General features: G+C 38.8%; 4 long non-coding RNA genes across 7 annotated transcripts; 2 read left to right on the top strand and 2 right to left on the bottom strand.

Annotated features, from left to right (window-relative positions):
• Window positions 1-669: 669 nt before the first annotated feature.
• LOC109202578 (uncharacterized) lies at window positions 670-1,596 on the bottom strand. Its single transcript, XR_003219192.1, has 3 exons — window positions 1,407-1,596; window positions 1,278-1,339; window positions 670-757 (listed from the first exon to the last, which is right to left on the bottom strand). It is a non-coding gene; the product is annotated as an uncharacterized LOC109202578 (long non-coding RNA).
• Window positions 1,597-5,503: 3,907 nt separating this feature from the next.
• Window positions 5,504-8,252, top strand: LOC109202577 (uncharacterized). Of its 2 annotated transcripts, none has more exons than XR_003219189.1 (3): window positions 5,504-5,587; window positions 6,335-6,492; window positions 7,541-8,252. It is a non-coding gene; the product is annotated as an uncharacterized LOC109202577 (long non-coding RNA). The 2 variants fall into 2 exon arrangements; XR_002062511.2 differs by having other exon boundaries at window positions 7,538-8,252.
• Window positions 8,253-8,542: 290 nt separating this feature from the next.
• Window positions 8,543-12,174, top strand: LOC112846285 (uncharacterized). Its single transcript, XR_003219182.1, has 4 exons — window positions 8,543-9,538; window positions 10,419-10,595; window positions 10,860-11,033; window positions 11,146-12,174. It is a non-coding gene; the product is annotated as an uncharacterized LOC112846285 (long non-coding RNA).
• Window positions 12,175-15,611: 3,437 nt separating this feature from the next.
• Window positions 15,612-19,800, bottom strand: LOC109202373 (uncharacterized). Of its 3 annotated transcripts, XR_003219181.1 has the most exons (7): window positions 19,736-19,800; window positions 17,738-17,919; window positions 17,526-17,639; window positions 17,179-17,371; window positions 16,532-16,721; window positions 16,327-16,427; window positions 15,612-16,184 (listed from the first exon to the last, which is right to left on the bottom strand). It is a non-coding gene; the product is annotated as an uncharacterized LOC109202373 (long non-coding RNA). The 3 variants fall into 3 exon arrangements; XR_002062299.2 differs by having other exon boundaries at window positions 17,179-17,639; XR_003219180.1 differs by having other exon boundaries at window positions 16,532-16,695; window positions 17,179-17,639.
• Window positions 19,801-20,741: the final 941 nt, after the last annotated feature.

The following is a 20,741-nucleotide window of genomic DNA, read 5'->3' as shown; positions in this document are numbered from 1 at the left end:
TTGTCAAACATCAAATCAGACTAAATGTTGATTTTTTTAGATTGATGAATATAAAAAACATATGTTGAATATAAGAGTAAAGAGAGAAATTGTTTGTATTTCTTAATTGCAAATGGACCCAAATTGTATTCAAAATTGAGCAACACTTATGGAGCTCCACGATTCTTTCCTGGTGTTTTGGTTGACATCTCTTGATTTTCCCATTTCAAAGAAACAGGCTCTGTGTTTTTTTTTTTGGGGGGGGGGGGGTCACGAGAATTATTCTAAGACACTTCTTCAGTTGAGAATCAGAGAGGAGAAACACACACTGCAGTTAGTTACTTGTGTGGCAGCACGAGGTGGAAATAAAGTAAATACTCTTCAGTTTTAAAAAGACAACGCCACCCTGGGAATTTCACCCAGAGAATACTGGAGGTAACACTAATCACCAAAAAGGCACTTAGGTTCGCTATACTCAGTACAGAGACGAGGTTCAATGATAAACAAGTTGACAATTTATTAATAATTATTTAAAACACCGTATAAAAGCACAATCATAAATATTCATGTACAAATATGCTTAAAAAGGTATTCAGAGCTGAGGCTTACCAGTGGAGGGGCAGGGATGCCACACACACAAAAAAAAGAAAACACACCAAGACACAAGTGCAGCACACTATCACACACTCACACTAATAAACTAAACAAGGCAGGTGTGTACACGCAAAGGATCCCACCACCAAGGCACCCTAGTCTCCTCCACGTCGGCGCTCCGCATCTGAATAAAAGAAACAAAGAAAATTTTAATATATCACAACAAACTAATGTGTAGCGCTGGGGGATAACCCAACTGCAGGACCACACTGGTGATCTACAGCTAGAAAAAGGGCCTCCCACCAGTGGCGTAACAAAAACCCAAACTACAAATCAAACAACAGGAAAACAACATACAATCTGGATAAAACTCTAAAATATGGAGCAAACGGAATCGCCGTATTGCTCCAACTTGCCGTCTGCACGACTACAAGTTAACGGTCAATATGCACGCCAGCTGACTCCCATAACCGGCATGCATATAGCTGCTGTCCACGCCGACGTCCACAGTAAAAGCTGGCAGCAGCAGGAAAAGAAATCTCGCAACGGGAACAGACGGTAAAAGCACAGCAAGCAAAGCAGCAGTACTTCAGTTCGCGTAGCTTGGCGCAAAACTAAGGCCCACACTTCCTGCAAAGGATAATAAATAATTACTATAAAAGAACAATAGAAGGCAGAGAGCGTAACAAAAGTTGATTACGTACCAAGTAAGCCGTGTCATAAAACGTGAGCAGAATGGCTCGGAGGAGGCTTCTACAGCTACGACCTACAAACAATAGCCGTTTACCACCAAATAAGGTAATATACACACACTACAATGAGTAACCACCTACCAGCTGCGATGGAGGCTTCAGAAGAGTAACCCACAACTAATCTCAGCAACACCAACAGGAAGTCAGGTGACCAAAAAGGAGATCACAGGTAAGCGATCCAGGGACACTCAAATGGCCACTATTTATACTAGCGCCCCCTAATGCGCCAGGCTGAAAGTGGGTTGGACCGAGGGATAACATTCATCCTGCCACAATCGCAAGCAAGGGCAGCCACAGAACTCGCACAGAAGTGCAGGCTCTGAGACTCGCAGCTCTGAGACTGCCCTGTTCTTTATTTATACATCAGTGGGTGTTTGTTCCTTACATTGGAATGTGGATGTTTAGGTGTGTGTGTGTGTGTGTGTGTGTGTGTGACCCCATAAACGACTTCCCTAAACCTGCTGGTCTGGAAAATCCAACAGTTCATCTATATGTAAAAAAGGCACTTAGACTAAAACTGACATAGCTACGTTTATCCTACCGTAAAACAATAAAAGAAGTTACAACCTTTCCCGTGTGGGGGTGAATGCCAGAACACTCTGGAATGCACACAAACCTTCTAGGATGAGACACTCTACATACTTCTAAACACAAATGATTACATGCAGCATTCTAACATAAGTAAACTTATACAATTAAAAGATTATACTGACATTACATTCTATTGACAGGGTGCCTTATATGCATCCACAGGTGTTTACTCACATGGACTCTACTAACCTATCAGAAGCTTCTTAAGCCCAGGATGGAATTGTTGCGAAATCAGTTTCGCCCCGGTTCTTTGATTCGCCGAAGCATCCAGAAAACGGCACCGGACCCAGTAGTCATTTTTACAAAATCTTTATTCATCTCTATTCATCTTCATTTAAGCATGCACTTCTAGAAGGGAAGACGAGGCCGGTGTCCCTCTGAAACAATCTTCACCCCTTTGTTAGTTCCACCCAGCTTTATAGGAGCGACCCCATCATAAATCCCCATGTGTGCTGCAAACTCTGTGTCTGTGTCTATGTGCACGAGCACGTGAGTGCCTGTGTGTGTGTACCCGCGTGTCTATGTGAGTGCTCGTGAGTGACTGTGTGTGCATACCTGGTATGTGAGTGCATGTGAGTGAGTGTGCATGTGGATGTGTGAGTGTATCAGTTAAAACACTGTGGGTGTGTGTCTCTTCCTAGGGGCCATAAATACCATCTCCCCTCCAGACCACAGTTACCAAGTTAAATGTTGAGACCCCCACACAGGTATCCTCTGGGGAATTTCCACTCAGGATAAACTGCTCTTTGTCTCACAGTTCAACTGGGGAGGGTCTCCTAAGATCTACTCCTAAGTTCATGACACACTCAGGCCTTTATTTATATCCAGGGCAGTGTCAGTGTCTCTACCATAATTCTACATTCTATCTTAACACATTTCTAAACTCTGAAACAAACTAAACATTCCTACAGAATCTTCTGGAGGTTTCTTATTAATTAACAATAAACTTAGTGTATGTACTCCTACATTTGATAAAGGTGATAAAAACAGACAGCTCTGTCTCTCTTTATTCTGACATTTAACTAATTCAAAAGATATTTCAATATTTATTTATCCAAAACAAAACAGGTTTACTCTAAATTGATGTTTAACAGTAAAAAAAAGTTTTTATGTTTTCTCCTTAAAGTGTATGTAAATATCTGGTTTCAACTGTGAATATACTGTTTATGTTTATTGAAGTTCATCTTGTTTTTGCATAGAAATATACTGAACAACATACAAAGCATAATATATAAAATAACATCTACCAGAGTTTTTTCTTTGAAAGAAGCTCCTTATGTCCATTGTTGTGTACATCAGAGGGTAACAACTGAAAATATGAAATAAACACATGTAAGCTAAGACTCTCTAAAAAAACAGCATTGTTGTTGTTCGGCTTTTCATTTCGCCATTTGTTGATTCACTCGAAGAGCAATTAACGTAATATGGGTCAAGAGATCAGTTTGATATCAATCTTTTGTGATTCACCGTCATATTTACATTATTAGTTCAGTACAAATGATTTGCTTTGGTACCTGGTCAAACTTAAGTTCTCCTCTGTCTGCAGCAAACTCGTAGGCAGCAGCTTCTCCCCCCTCGCTCACATGGGTGCTGTGCTCAGTCGCCTAGTGCCTGAGCTCGGATCATACCAAAATTAGGGAGAATTTACGACTGTGCGCTATGTGCTTCGAATATTGTGTGTAGTTTTTGTTTTATACAGTTGTCAGTCAGGCGTCTAACTATGAAGCAAATTACACTCCAAAAGACCCCGGGCTTAAGCCCAGTAAGCCACCCCCCCCGCTCCACCGATGGTTGACTCCAAATCTCCCGAACACTATGTCGATCTGAGAAAGCAAGACCAAGACAGCGAGACCAAGACAAGACCAAAATTGGTCTAAAACATCCACCTCTAGGGTCTTCTAAGTAAAATAGGAACATAAACAGTGCCATCATTGTCAGACCTGGCCCACATCTGGCTGACATACACCCTGCCATGACACCAGTCAGTCAGAAGTGCCAGCCTGATGCTGGATCTGGGCCAGACTTGTTTTCTATGAGCCTGGGCCACATAAACCAAACCATAATCGAGCCAGATGCGGCATGCCTCTGGCAGTGTCATAAACAGTGCCATCTATGTCAGGCCTGGCCCATATCTGGATGACTTGCCAGACATCAGCCAGCAGTGCCAGCTTGACACCAGATCCGGGCCAGACCTGCGTGCTATGTGGCAAGTGAAATTATTTTAGAGTTTAAACATTTAGTAATTACAGCAGCTCAGCCAGGAAGTATCAGACCGGTATCTACAGTTACAGAAGATGGCACATGGTGTGAAAAGTCAGGTGAAAGGCGGAGCTCCAAACATCCTCTTAACATCAGCACAGACAATGTTCACTGGACCAGTCATCAGAATAAGTTTTTTTTCCTTTGGGAAATGAGAAGACTAACTGCTGTAGTTTGAAAAAATAAATTATTATAATAAATTATTAAAATAAACTATTCTCTTGATATAAAATAGAAACTGCACAAAAAGCTCACATCCAACATTTCTGAGCTTGAAAGAAGAATGGCTCATGCATTTGTAGATATTATTACGTGTTTTACCGTCTTTATGGTGCTAGCTTAAAGTTACGGTGTAAACGTTAGCTTATATTGTAGTAAAGCTGTTACTGTTTAAACGATGTTGGGACAGAAATATTAGCTTCTGTCATGACTGATGAAGTTACTAGTTAATAAAGTTTCCAGTAAAGTGATTAATTGCAGCCACAGATTAACAGTAAATATCTCGATTAGCTTCAATGCATCTGTAATAAATATGTGCAAGTTTCAGTGCTTCGTTTAAACTGTATGATACTTATACTGACCCAGGGTCAGTGTAAAATACAATCCTAGCTGTGTGAACAAAGCCTGGCTCCTTTAATCCTGCATGACAAACCTCAGGATGCAGGTTATTATTACTCTTTCCTGCTGGCACACCTGTCACACCTGAGAGTCAGCTAGAAACTTACAGTGACGTGGACATCATGCAAAGACTGTCAGACTCTGTAATACTGTAAATGATCAGTGACTCAGGTTAACACTAAACTTTAAACAGTCCCTCTGTGTCTCTGTGTGTGCTGAACATTTAGGATTAAGTCAGGCTGCATTGACTGTGGGACTTTAATGTGTTAAAAGCAGGTTGAAGATGGCTCAGAAACATTTGACGATTAAAATTTACATTTATTTATTAATTAATTAATTTATGGCTGCTGGTGATTTGTAAAGCCTCTACTCAGCTGTATTTTTGTTACTAATTTATGTTTGTTGTTGTTTAACAAAGATTTCAGAAGAGCAAAGATGAGGACTCCTACTTCATCCTTAATAGTTTAACCTGATTGGAAATCAAAAACATCCTGATTCTTCTTCCACAGAAGTTTCATTTGTCAGTGTGGGACTGCTGAGTCACCTGAAGAACTCATTTCATTCTCCACAATGTTGATTTACAGAAATGTTTCACAGGAGCTGATTCCTCCCAAAGGGTGAACTAGTGTGTTTCCATAGATTATCTCTGTATGAATGTACTTCTTAAATGAAGGCAAGTGTTTGTCCTGTTTTGTTCCTCAGGTACGGCGGTCATCACTGGGGGAAGACAAGAAGCAGACGTACTTTCAAGAGGGAGCTGCAGTGAGGACACAGCCTGGTCACTGAGGTCAGAGGTCAGAATCTGAAACAGCTCAGGTTTATATTCTAGGGGTTATAAAAAAATTCGAATGTATTTATAGAGAAACCTTTAAATAATATTTCAAATAATAGCCATAATTATGATTATTATTAGAAATATCAAACATTTAAGTGGATTTTCTGTTACACGTATTGTGTTAGCCCTGCGATAACTAGCAGCCTGTCTTTGTCCTGTATCAGCTGGGATAGGCTTCATCCTCCCGCAACCGTGAATTGGATACATGAATTTTATTGAATTGTATCCCAATTATGTAATCTGATCTTTTACAAACTCAAGGTATCCAATCAGAATGTAAGTAATAATGATAAAAATGAGAAAGCAGAAATAAGTGTGACATGAATGTAAATGTGTGAGCTGACATAGAGGACAGCTACATGTAGTCTGAAAAACCTTTGTTGTCAAGTTTGCAGGTCTATCACGAGACATTCTTACATAGAAGAGACTGTTAAAGTCTCTAACTCAGTGAAGTATTATTGGTCCCGTCTGTTTGGATAAATATAGTAAGCTGATGTATGTGCATTTATTGTCATATTTTCTTAAGTGCTTATCCAGTTCAGGATCACAGTGGAGCTGCAGCTGGATATGTTCAGTAAAGAAACCTTACAAAAGTTAACATAAACCTGCATCTCTGTACGTTGTTGTCCACAGGATGAGAAAATCAAACTGGAAGACTGTGGAACATGTTAATAAATGTTTGTGTTTATGCCTGTGTCTTTCACAGGAGGCGCTGAAAGGTTTCCCTAATAGTTCCTGGTGAATCAAAGCAGGACCATAAAGGTTGCTGGACTGCATCATGGCCTTACCCCTGAGCAGTCATCCTGTTAAAGGAGGAACCAGTTAGAAGCTGTTTTCAAAGTAGCTGAGCAGATTTCATCTCAAGTAAGCGATTAACTGTTTGTTTGTTTGTTCTGCCACTTAAAGAGCATTTAAGGACGTCTTTTGAGTGTCCAGTTGAATTAATTCTACTGGCTCTCATGGTCATTTGTGATTATGGACATATTTTTCATGTATATCAACCATTTAGTAAATTCTATCTTACAGTCTGAGAAGTCACAGTGTTGATATTCAGCACGAAGAGAAAAGCTCACTTGTTTGAATTTATTTACAATCATAGTTTTTATAAATTCTGACTGTAAACAGCTTTTACAGCTTTGATATTGTTTGACACTCGATATCAGGTGATGGTATCTAATATAAAGGTTTCTATGTCCCAATGAGCCATTTACACTGACCAGTGTCACTTTAACTGTAACACATTCATTATTTAGATCCAACATTTCTAAGAGAAATAACTGAATGTAAAAAATGGCAGCACTCAGGCCAGGTTTAATTGATAGAGATATATGCATGCATTATGAAATTTATGTATCCCAGATCATTTTTATTCATCTAGTCCTGGCAGACCCACCCCTTCCTCCCAAGTTAACTGCAACCCAAAAGAACTAGTGGGGGTATTTACACACTCACAACCAGTGTGGGGTAAAAAGAGCCATCAAAAACCTGTCAGCCTGCACAGCTACAGATGTGCTAAAAGCTATAAGAGTTAGAAGCTCTGCTTATGGAGACACTTTCTAAGCCTAACAGGGGACAGGTACTCCTGCCCAAATAACATGATATAACCCCACATACAGCCCAGCCATAAAGTGAACCAAGTCATTTGTTTAAAGACAGCATGGGACCAAATGCATGTAACCAGCCTGCACCAACCTGACATTTCTTCCTCCTGAATTAAATGAATGAATGCATGAAAGTTAAATGACTATCAACCTAAAGCCACTAGTTCCCACACTGGAGCTCCCTGACACTGTGTTAACTGTACTGAGCTTGTACCAACAGTTGTATCAGGCTAAGCTACCTGAGACACTGCATTGAACAATTGTTTCTATCTTAATGGTTTCAGCTCATATGTTCTTTTTCCTTTCAGTAGATCAAAGCAGCTCGTGCTCTGTCTGCTTCCATTTTGATGGCAAGAAGAAGAAGACTTCAGCGCAGTGGCGTTCATGGTCTCAGTGGACAGTCATGGTCACACACTGCATGTGGTTTTAAAAGCAACATATCTGTTCACCACAACAATGGAGATGTGTAATATCAGTGCAGCTACGGTTTGTTCTTGAACATCAGTTCTGTTTTCTACTTTGACCACTTAGACCAAAAAAGTGTTGTTTTCAGATTCTTTCTTATAAATCTGTAAATCACCTGTTCATTTTTTATTACAATTAGTTTCACATAAATAGTTGTGTTTCCTTTATGGTCTTTTAATGCTTACACTACACTGTGCACGTCTACATTAGAGACATTTCTGTTACCTATTTATGAGACTGGGCTGCTTTACTACAATTTGGAAGTGGATGCAAAATCGTGCTATTGTTTGTTTTTTAATATGATTCAATTCAATTCAATAAAACTTTATTGATCCTGAAGGTTGACCCTGAGGGAAATTTGGGTTAAGGCCAACACAGGACGTGTCTGACTAAGCAAAGATTAATCTGATCCCATTTCTACCTGTCTCTACTGTTTCAACTGTAACTGTCAGGATATATATTTATTCCAGCTCTCATAGGGCAAAGGAATGACTCAGACTTGTCAAATGTTCTTTGACTTGATAAACAATTTGAAGTTCACAATTCTCTTACAAATAAAACTTTAATGACAAACATGAACAGCTGTGCCTATTTCTGAGACATGATTTTTTTGAATGTGTTCACATTTAGACAGTGTGCATTTGTATGCTGAAACTGTAATGGTGAACCTGAGGTGATGGTCAACAGAAGGCAAACATATATAAATAGAAAACAATACCGAAGTAATGTCTTTACCCTCTGCAGCGTGTGGACGCTGTGCACACAATCACCTTAATCACTGTAGTAAACATGCACCGCTAGCTCACGTGACTGTCTCCATGGTTACATCGTATAATATTAGCTACACTGTAAAAAAGATCCGTATATTTAACAGTGAAAGACAGTAAAAATACGACAGGAAAAACCTGTTAACTATAAAACAGTTTAAAACTGTTGATTTGATGTGAAATTGCCGTAAATAAAGTAATGTGGAAAAACCGTAATATGTACATTTTTTCTCTGAAAAAAATACATAAACCTACTGTAAATCACTCTTGCATAGTTTTTTTAACGGAAGATTCCAATAAAGTTTAGAACAGGCAAACACAATTTTTTTTACATTTATTTATTGAAAAAAATACAGGTTTTAATTGCTGAATGTAAGCATGGTTGTGCTGGTAATGGATACATGCTGTAATATGACTTTGTGATTTTTGCATTAATTTCACAAAATAATAATAATGGATTAGATAGCGGTTTTCAAGAAGCCCAAAGCACTTTACATTAAATCCATTCTTGATTCATAGCACATTTAATACAGCATATTCTTCCTCAAATTGTAATATAACAGGTATGTCCCAAGATCTTTATACTAGAAATGTATTAGGGCAATTTTTGGATGTAGTTTTTGTAAAGAATATGGGATGTAGCTGTTAAATCTACATTCTGTTGAACTCAATAAACCATGAGCTTAAAATGTAAAAGCCAACAACAACTTGAGAGACCTACAGCTAATGATAGACATACTATATTATTGAGTGAATTCATATAATCCCAAAAGTGTTAAAATAATAATCTGTTGTCTGTTCTATTTATCCATAGTTAATTATCATATGAAGAAAAAAGATTTTAAAAGCATCTCCTCCCAAAACTAGGCGTTTTCCCCTGAAGTTTAGAGCACCATTTCACATCAAGGCGCCTGATTTCAAACGGGCCAATCAGCGCACTGCATCAGGCTCCACCGCAGACAACGTCTGTACAGCTCCACACAAGTTTTGCTTTGGACTAAGGCAGCACGCTGTCTTCATTTTCGTGGACTTGTTTCTCATTTTAACGTCTGCCACAGCTCGTCTTCAGTTACTACGGTAAGAAAATAATCCAACTTGGTTTATTTATCGACAGCATTGTGTTGCAGGCAGTGAAGGCGCAAATGATAAATTTACGTTAGCTTTAGCTCATTTCTAGCATTAGCGTTAGCTACATTAGGCTGAAAAGAGCCTTGCAAAACCAGTAGTGTGCGTTTTGAGACGTGTTTTGGAGACGGGTGTATTAATGGAAACAGTCCAATTAGTATAGCTATATTTGAATGCTTTGTCTAAATGCTTCCTGGATTTTCCCGCCTTGTTTGACATCCGACTGAAGCTTTAAGTTAGCTAGCCTCGCAGCTGTGTCATATTGACTATGTATTTTTGCAGCATATGTGGAGAATCGGTTCAGTCCGTGAAAGCTTATGTTTTGCATTGCAGACTGCATCGTAATGAACCCCGGTGTATTTTTAAATGTGTTGAAGTAAGTTGTAAGCAGGTGTTTTCTGGATATGCTGCTTTAAAGTCTCACTTCTACCGCCACCACACTGGTACCGCAACTGTTTCTCAGAATGCTACCTTAATGGGTTTGAATTGCACTGTCTCACTTTGTGAACGCCAATGTGAGGGAACTAAAGCTTTGATTGCTCACTTAAAGGAACACATAGAAGAGGGACGGCATGTAACTTGTCCAGTGAGAGGATGCCAAAGTGTGTTCTCTGTAAAATCTACATTTACCTCCCATATGTCTAGAAAACACAAACGTTTGGAAAATGTGATTTGTGGTTTAAACAAAGATACTCAGTCAGAGAGTCCATCTACAAGTGCCACCATACAGGAAGGTGCCAGTGTATCAGATACAGAAGACCCTGGTATGGATGGGTCTAATTTCAGTGACCCGTATCTCAGAAATGTATGCATGTTTTACATTAAACTACAGGGACAGCATCTTCTGCCAGCATCTACCAGAGGTCAGTCCAGTGGTTGCTTGCAAGAAGTCATTGAGATGATTTTGACGAGAAGGGAGAGCTTCTGTTCCACTGCGTTGAGATGACAACCCTTTCAGAAGATGTTCAGATGGAGAAAGTGCCACCAACGCCCTTCATCATTGTTTGCGGTAAGCCGAAAGAGCAAAATTCAACTTTTTTTTTTTTTTTTTTTCCTGTTGTAACTGCCACGTTCTTGTACTCTTGGCTTGTTTAGTTTCATGTTCTGTTGCTTCCACACTAATACACTGGATAACACAACCATATAAGTTCAGCTAGTAACATAACTAATCCTATGCTCCATGTAACAAGTATCTCTGTATTTGTATATATGACTGACATTAAAGCTCTTGTTATTAAAGTTTTTAATTTGTTGTTGTTGTTTTAATTCTCAGGTTCCTCCTGCTTCGCTGCTGAAACATTCATGTTGAGCATTGACAAGAAGATTGTCAACGACCGCATCACAACCTTCGCCTCTGCTATCTGCCTAATGTTTGGCAGTTACAGTACTACTGCTTTAACATACACTACCCTGTGGAACTACGATCAACACTGGAGTTCCTTCAACGGTAAAATTTATTTTATTATGGATTTATTTTTGTGCTTATCAAACTTGGCCATTTGATATCTCACCTCAGGTTGTTAATTTCCTCAATCTCTCTTGCCCTTTTTTTCATGAAGGTGTTTCTTTTCCATAAATCCTGAGAGAGGCACCAAGGTTGAATCAAAGAAGAAAAAAGTGTTCTCAGTCAATCCCAGAGTCCTCACTCTCATCTCAGACATTGCTGACCATGAGTGGATCTAGTCCTACCCCTCTTGTTTGAGACAAAGTGATAAAGGTATACTATGTTACATACTCTACAGATTTTCTGTTTTTGAAACATTGTTACAATTCTGATTGTGAGTGGGAAGTTTTTAACAATGTGAAGTTTTACTAGACAAAATTTCTAAAAGTACATGTTCTACTTTTGATTCACTGTTTTATATATGAAAAATGTATCTGGTAAAAGTGTGGTAAACCTGCGATTTTGTTTCTTGGATTTTAATTTTCCCAGTTTTAAAGATATTTGTATTCCAATAGTGTAAAAGTATGCTGCATGTACATTGCTGGCATTTTGTAGTTATCCAAAAATTTGCAGTTGAAGTTCTCAAAACAAGTGTAAAGTTTTTGTTTGTTACCTGATGCAGTTTAAAGATGTACATTTTCAGCTTTACTGCTCAGTTCTGTGTGCAAAATATGTGGGTGTAAACTTGTTCCTGTAATTTCTTCAATTCAGATTTTCTTTCAATTATAGAAAAAAAATGTTTCATTCTCTATATTTGTATTTGGATAATTTGAAAAGTCAAGATTCTGTACTGACATTTATGTAGTGAGAACAGCACCAAAAACACTTAAAGGTGTCTGAATTTTCTGCTAAAGGTAATGTGAAATATAATGTGTGCTCAACTTACAGCACTGGTTTTGCACAATTTGAACAGAACTTGTAAGAATTCTGTGATTCCTCAGTGTTACTGTCATGGAGATAACTTATTTGTGATTTGTTGAGTAAAAATGTAAATGTTTGATGTTCAAAACATCAAAGATTTTAAATAAAATACTTTTTTGGAAATTTAAGGTGGACATTTTTGTGTTACATTTAGTAATTTGAATAAAATCATGGTTTGTGTAATAAGCTTACAGAGTAGAACACTTAAAAGCACTCTAGTCTAAAAACGGTTCTGTATCATAATAAAATACAATTTTAACAGAATAAAATTGTATTTTATTATTTTTTTGATAGTTAATTTTACAGGGAAAAAATGTGTTTTCTGGCACAAACTTTATTTTATATGTTATTTTCATGTTAATTTTAGGGAAAAATATTATTTTTTCTTCAAGTTAAAACATTTTCTTCTACGGTAAAATATTGACCCTAGCACTATTTTTAACCGTAAAATCAACAATAACAATACCTTCTTACCGTTAAAGAAGAAAATGTTTCACCCGTAATTTTACGGTAGATTTCTGGCAACCACAGCTGCCAGCGTTTTACCGTAAAATCTACAGTTTTTTTTTTACAGTGTATGTAAACAGCTTCCAAAGATACCGCCATAGCTCTCTGCAGCTGTAACACTTTCATGCTTTACAAATCATTTCACGTTTTTGAAAGTTATGAAGACAGAATATGTTTTTAAAGTCATGCTAGGCGGTTGCTATGGTGGTTGCTGTGGACTATTGTGGACCGCGCGTCCGATTCCTGTTGTTAGCTGTCCGCCGTAGGAAGGCTGCGTTCCGTTTAGAAGTAGCGACAGTCTGCCGTAACTCGAACTCAAACCCCGTTTTGTTCTGTAATTAAAGGAATTTTACAGCCGTTCATGACACGCACGCACACACATAAAGCACTTTGCCTCACCATGAGAATGCAACTTTACTAAAACCTTTAAAGTATCTGATATAGGATAGAAAAATGAAGCAACCAGAGATTTAATGATGAAGACTCTGGGTTCTGTAGTTCACGTTTTACAGTCCTGAATGACTCTCTGCACATCCATATAATTTATTGAAGAGGAGTTTAAAATGCACTTTAAATTTACACTGTTGCTGTTTAATTTTTTACATTGTTACTGTGTTATGTCATGATAAGGTTTACCTGCTGGGGGTTTGATGGATCAGCTGGACAATACAGTCAAAGACAGACTTCACCCATCATATGCAAGAATCCTAGTTGGATTTTTGTTTTCAATACAATACAATACAATTTTATTTATATAGCACATTTAAAAACCACAGGGATGCCAAAGTGCTTCACAGAATGAGTTAAGAGCAATAATAATACAAATATAAAACATAAAATACAAAATACACATAAAATATACTAACAGGCAGGTGACATAACTAACCAATAATACACCAGGCATAGTAGGCACAACCCGAAAGGCTGAAGGTTAAAACATTATAATCATTAACAAGTAATAAAAATAAGTTCCAATACACTAAGGATGTGGGCTCTAAGAGCTGGGGAAGGCAAGGCTAAACAAATAAGTTTTTAATCGAGATTTAAAAGATTGAATTGAATCAGACGCCCGAATAGCTAGGGGGAGGTTATTCCAGAGGTAGGGTGCGACAGCGGCGAATGCGCGGCCACCTCTGGTCTTGAGCCGAGATCTCGGTCGCACCAGGAGCATTTGGCCTGCTGATCTAAGCGCTCTCCCAGGGATATAAAAACTGAGGAGATCCGTAAGATAGCTGGGCGCGGTGTTGTTTATGATTTTAAAAGTGAGCAATAAAATTTTAAAATCAATACGAAATTTGATAGGGAGCCAGTGCAGGTCGGAAAGAACTGGAGTAATAGACTCAAACCTGCCAGTTCCAGTTAAGAGACGCGCAGCCGCATTTTGAACAAGCTGCAGTTTATGAATAAGGGCAGAATGGAGACCAGTATAAAGGGAATTACAATAATCTAACCTTGATGTAACAAAGGCATGGATAAGTTTCTCCAGGTCCTTACGTGGTATGTAGGGCTTGGCCTTAGAGATTAGACGTAGTTGATTGAAACTCGATTTAACTACGGAGGACACATGTTTGTCCAACTTGAAGGAACTATCCAAGACAACACCCAGGTCCCTCACAGTGTCAGAAAGGGAGTCAGCAAAGGGCCCAAAAATACCAGTTGATTCAGCCCGAGAGAAGGGAGTATCAAAGATTAGAATTTCAGTCTTCTTATCATTTAGAATAAGAGAATTGCTCAGTAACCAGTTTTTAACTTCATTCATACAATCAGAGAAGTGTTGCAATGACGACGTGACATCCTCAGCTAGTTCAAAATAGATTTGAATGTCATCCGCATAAAAGTGAAAAGAGAAATTGTATTTATCAAAGATTCGGCCCAAGGGTAACAAATATAAAGAGAACAGCATGGGACCCAGCACAGACCCCTGGGGGACACCAGAGGTAACAGGGGCAATGGAGGAGGCATAGGTACCCATGGTGTCAGAAAAAGACCTTTCTGAGAGATAGGATTTAAACCAGCTAAGGGCACTCCCTGTGATTCCCACCAGATGCTCAAGCCTCATTAAAAGGACATTATGGTCCACCAAATCAAAAGCAGAGGACAAATCAAGCAAAATTAACACCACAGGGCGCCCTGAATCAGCAATTGAGAGAAGATCATTAAAGACTCTCAATAATGCAGTTTCTGTGCTATGGCGTGGCTTAAACCCCGACTGGAATTTTTCTTTTTTTTGGTTTTAAAAATTTCACTCATATTTTAAAACCAAATATTGAAAACAACTCTGACAGACTGGATACCTGGTCAGCGTGTACATTACCTTTCACTCAAGCATCCCAGCCCTGCCCCACCATGAGCCTGGGTGGATACGTGGTTATAATATAAAATGACTGATACTGAATATGAATATTTCATGAAAATCAAATTATAATATGAATTCCTAGGTGTTTGTTATATCCAGCAAGAGATTGATTACATATGTCTGAATCCCTAACCCTAACCCTAGCTCAACAGACCACAATGCCCTGGACTGTCACTATTATTACATGCTGTGAACATAAGTAGCTTTGATCACAGTTTATGTTGTAAAAGAGAAGGAATATTGAAAAAAAGATCAACATTGTGATATTATTTCTTCCAAACTGACCAGAAACATGCTTGTCAGACTCTCACAGCACAGGATCAGACTCACTGTGCATGACGGCTCAGGCCAATAATGTTTGTTAGATTGTCAGTTGTTTAGTGCTTCTGTACAGTTACGGTCACCGTCTCTGTGTCAGTATAATTAATATGCAGAAAACACTAAAAGCTGATTGTCTTCCAATATTCTAGCATAATTAAAAAAACTTTGACTTTGTAAGTACATATTGTTAGTCCTAATGCCAGTATGATTCTTCATAACGCCTGCTTTGAAATACTGAGCTTTAAAATTGACCTGATGAAAGATAATTTACAGTGGCAGTCTGTCAGGATAATTCTGACTGTAAGATTACTGTATTAATCTGAATCCTTCTGAAATGTGCTGTGAATGAATGCTGATGCAACTCACTGTGGGAAAGCTGTTAATAAAATGAATCTGTGACACATGCAACACATTCACAGAGGAAGAGGACACAAAGGGAGGACACGCAGAGGCTGTGTTAAAGTCAGAAATCCAAATCTTTAGTCAAAAACAGGCGGCGGTTACAAACAGGAAGACAAGCAGTCCATCAAACAGTCTACAGGGTCAAACATACAGAGAATTCAAACAGCAGTAAAAAATAGCTGGACACTGGAAAAACTTATAGCAATGTGAGACGAAACAAAAGGAAGCAGCGCAGTATATTCACTGAATTATCATCAATTACAAAAGAGAAAAACGACAATTTCTAAGGATTATTTTCTTAATTGCGGGTAGAGTGTGGCTGGTAAAGATGGAAACATCCAGAATGTAAACTGTGTGAGTTTGGTGAACTTTGTTAGTAACAAATGAGGTAAAAACAAACAAACAGACAAAACAGAAAGAGGCTCTCAGTATTCATTAATAATTAGAAAGCATCTAAACATTCTGATTTTTACAGTCTTAGTTCCGCTCGCTGTCATCATTAAAATCATCATGATCAATGGCGAGGTCATGAGGTGGGCGGGGCCGTCTCTGGTGATGTCACCATGAAGGAACAGCATCTGGCACGTGTTGGTGAAACATCCCAGTACACTGGTGTAGTTTCCTCTCCAGTTGTTGGACATTTGACACTTCAACATTAAGGGGAAGAAGAAGAAACAGTGTTAGGTCAGGTGACCACATGGTTTCTAAAATAACTGACAGGAAGTAACCAGGCTGTTAGAAATGGATATCATGTTTTTAAAGTTACTGTAGTTAGGTAACTCTACTTACCAAAAGCAGAGCTGCTGAATGTTGTAGGAACTGATCATGTGTGGTGATCATTCAGTGCTGCTCCGGCAGGTTAGACAGTCTAATAGTGATATCCTGCCCATCTGAGAGTTTGAAAACACACATGCAAAGATTTATTTGTATTACAGTCAAAGTGGGATGTTCGTTTTTGTCCTTTAAAAATGTTTGTGTATTTGAAAGCACTAACATTTAAGGATGACTCGGATCGTCTCTCTCTAAGAGTATCTCCTTTAAAGGGGAGACAAGTGTATCCACTGATCAACAAGTCAAGGTGGTGAGATGGACTCGTGCCCTTGGTGACTCTGCTAGTTCTTCTGAGGAAACACCACCGTCTCTCCACACCGTCACCATCTGTGAGCACAAAGTGCCGCTCTGCTCTGTCAGCATGTAGGAAATCACATATCACACACACAAGGGTGAAGAAACATTAGAGCTCAACTTTGGATACTTTAGATCAAAACTAGCTCTTAGTTTCAGCAATCAGACAAACAATGATACCAAACTGATTCTGTATGAATACAATATGGTATTTTCAATACAGGTGTCAAATTAATGTATAAAAACTAATACAGATATATGTATATATATTTTTGATAAATTAGTTTGCTAAATTAGAATATATTTTTATTTATTTTTGATTTAACAATTCCAACTGAAAGAAATTAAATATTGAACAAATATATTGTCACATTCTGCATTCTCAAATACAAATTTCACAAAGTAAATTTTTGATTAACAGAAAAAATATGAATTACAAAAAATAATTGTATATTATTAAAATATTATGCAACCATGACCAAAGTCAGAATCATCATTACAGTATTGTGGACTTACTGCTTGCCTAATAGTGATAAACTTCAGGGGAGATCATGATGACAAAAAACTGTAAACAACACTCTGAAGTCAAGCTGCTTTTCTTGTTTCTGTGACCTCAGCACGCTGACAGACCTCACGGTCTTATCATCATCCAATTGGAGAAGAAACATTTACGCGCCTCCTGGTTTTGTTTTCTGATTCTGCAAAAAGACTGAGGACAACAAAGCCCAGAGAACACGAGATACACAACATCCAACATTCAGACTCAACAGCCTCCATAAATGAAGAGCACCACGTTGGTCCAGTTATACTAGATATGAGCATGCTTCACATTACTGTGTATGAATAATAATCAAGAGACAAACTTTGAAGATGCAGAGCATGATGTCCCATCATCAGACTGCAAACAAACATCCACCAGGCTTCTTTGTTGGCAGAGGTGAAGATTCTCCCATCAGGGATCAGTAGCGTGTATTAACCTGTGGTATAAGCAGCAGTCACTGAAATGTTACTGTTTCAGATATGAAATCTGCCACATAAAAGCCAGGGTGGGAGGGATCTCTACAAACTGACTTACCTCTCTGTTCCTCCAGCTTCAACAAAAATCTGACTCTCCAGTCACAGACAAACAAAAAACTCCAGCTGGGAGATAGAAAACGCTGTCTGGGTCTTGCTGGATGTTGCTGATCAGAGTCTCACATTAGCAGAGTGCTGCTTGGTCCCACTGACCCATGTGGACAGCGACTGTGGCGAACTGTTCTGGAAAATGGAAAAGAGAAGTAAAATGACAAAAAGCCAAACAGGATTTCCACAAAGACTCTCTTAGAATCAGCAATCAGAAAATCATTGGTTCATATTACAATTAAATATGACCAGGCTCCTTAAATGTAAGCAGTTAAGATCTGATTTGATTTACATCCTTCACACAGCACATGTGTCCAGGCTGTCAGGTAAACATAGAATTAATCTCAGGTAACATGACTCACAGTAGAGATTCAGTAAGAAAGATTGCCAGCTCTAATATTATTACCACACCAACAGCTCAGATTTCTAGAACTATTTAAACAAATGTCTTCTGAATATTCAATTCAGGTTCACAGTGGGAGGGTGGGGGGTATCATGGAATTTTGTAAAGTCTGCAACACAGAAAGAGCTGTGATCAAGCTATTCATTACTGCGCACAGGAGAGCCAACACACATCAAACATCACAGTTCAGTCATGTCAGCTCTGCCACAGAAGTGGTGCTCCTACTCCTTTATGTATTCCAAGGAAGAGGGAGGAAGTTACAAACTGATCGTACCACACTTCACGCGCCTCGCTATGAAACCTAACAGATCAATGGTTATGCTGTTTTGTGCCCTTGGCCTTATCAGCACCTGTAAAGGGAGTTGTTTTCTCAAACTGCTGATGCTGAAGTAAGTTCATCTAGTTTTCACTGAACAGTCTATAAGAGTGTCACAACTAAGCATATGCATAAGCACTTAAATACTTTAAATGAGAATAATAGAAACTTTCTATTAGAGCCTGTCCCAGTAGTCACAGGTAGAGCACACCTGGACAGGTACCAGTCTGTCAGAGGACTAACAGAGAGACAGACATCAGAGTAACAAATCTATTTAAAATTAATGTAAGCTTGCTGCAGCTGTATGTATGAACATGTGTTTCTGTGCTCACAGTCCACCTCTCAGGAACCTGCAGTTCATTTTAAGTCTACTTTAAACAGACGTCACAAAAGGCTGATGTGGCTGGATCAGTAGTCTGATGTAAGTACGATGCCTTTGGCCAGGGATTAATCTGGTACATCGCTTCACTGCAGTCTTACATATTATCCCCACAGCTGAATAAAAAATACTGATATTTACAAATAACACATTCAGCTGATGTAGCCTGACTCAATCTGATTCTAGATGTTCAGCACACACAGAGACACAGAGGTACTGTTTAAAGTTTAGTGTTAACCTGAGTCACTGATCATTTACAGTATTACAGAGTCTGGCAGTCTTTGCATGATGTCCACGTCACTGTAAGTTTCTAGCTGACTCTCAGGTGTGACAGGTGTGCCAGCAGGAAAGAGTAATAATAACCTGCATCCTGAGGTTTGTCATGCAGGATTAAAGGAGCCAGGCTTTGTTCACACAGCTAGGATTGTATTTTACACTGACCCTGGGTCAGTATAAGTATCATACATTTTAAACGAAGCACTGAAACTTGCACATATTTATTACAGATGCATTGAAGCTAATCGAGATATTTACTGTCAATCTATGGCTGCGATTAATCACTTTACTGGAAACTTTATTAACTAGTAACTTCATCAGTCATGACAGAAGCTAATATTTCTGTCCCAACATCGTTTAAACAGTAACAGCTTTACTACAATATAAGCTAACGTTTACACCGTAACTTTAAGCTAGCACCATAAAGACGGTAAAACACGTAATAATATCTACAAATGCATCTTAAAGCTGTTATATTAGCACTCGCTGTATTACTAACATAAGCACATTAACATTATTGACACTCGCTGACTTTTAATAGTCATTCTATAAATGCTGTCCGTTTAAATGGTCTTACCTGTAACACTGCTGTATCCACCGGATTCCAGTCAGAGTGGATTCTGGAGTCTTCCCACGCTCCTGTTACTGATCCTCCATCTGGATGGATGAGAACAACCTTCTGAACAATCTAGCAGGTGGATGGCCCATATCTATGGGACTGATTTCTGCTAATAACGCCCATTGTATGGACTGATAACAGCCGAAGCGGGTGAATAAAGTCACCCAGTCGCTAGCTGTGCCATTACCCAGCATACACCTCTCCCTCCATAAATGCAAAAGTAATGGCCTATAATTAATTTATCTGCTGTATCTGCTGTTTCTCAGGTAGTTGCTTATATTATTTAATGCATTGTGTTCAGTATACGTCACTACAATGTGATTTCGGAAATATATAAATATACGAACAACAGGCTCTTGCGCGGAAATCTCTTTTCGTAGATAAACAACGATTAGGGATCAGTATAGTATTCAATAGGAGGACCCTGCACGTCAATTCTCGACGCCAGGGGGGTACCCTGCGCGTCGATAAGTGAAGCAGAGGGAGCCTGACCATGCGTCACACATTTGACGAGTTGGGAGTGAGAACGTGTTGGTCACAGAGACACAGTTGAGCTGTTTAGTGGTGAAGGAGGAACATCATGAGCTGTTTCTTCATCACAGCACACAGGAAGTGCGTATGTTGCCCCAACTTATCTCTCTCCTGGTCACCTGGTCCAGCCCTAACTATATGCTTTAGCAAAAAGGAAAGTTTTAAGCCTAATCTTGAAAGTAGAGATAGTGTCTGTCTCCCAAATCCAAACTGGAAGCTGGTTCCACAGAAGAGGGGCCTGAAAACTGAAGGCTCTCCCTCCCATTCTACTTTTAAATACTCTAGGAACAACAAGTAGGCCTGCAGAGTGAGAGCGAAGTGCTCTAATAGGGTGATATGGTACTACAAGGTCATTAAGATAAGATGGGGCCTGATTATTTAAGACCTTGTATGTGAGGAGCAGGATTTTGAATTCAATTCTGGATTTAACAGG

The sequence above is a fragment of the Oreochromis niloticus genome, linkage group LG3 (assembly GCF_001858045.2).
Source record: "Oreochromis niloticus isolate F11D_XX linkage group LG3, O_niloticus_UMD_NMBU, whole genome shotgun sequence".
Taxonomy (NCBI): Eukaryota; Metazoa; Chordata; class Actinopteri; order Cichliformes; family Cichlidae; genus Oreochromis; species Oreochromis niloticus.
This window is presented reverse-complemented; position numbering and strand designations above follow the sequence as displayed.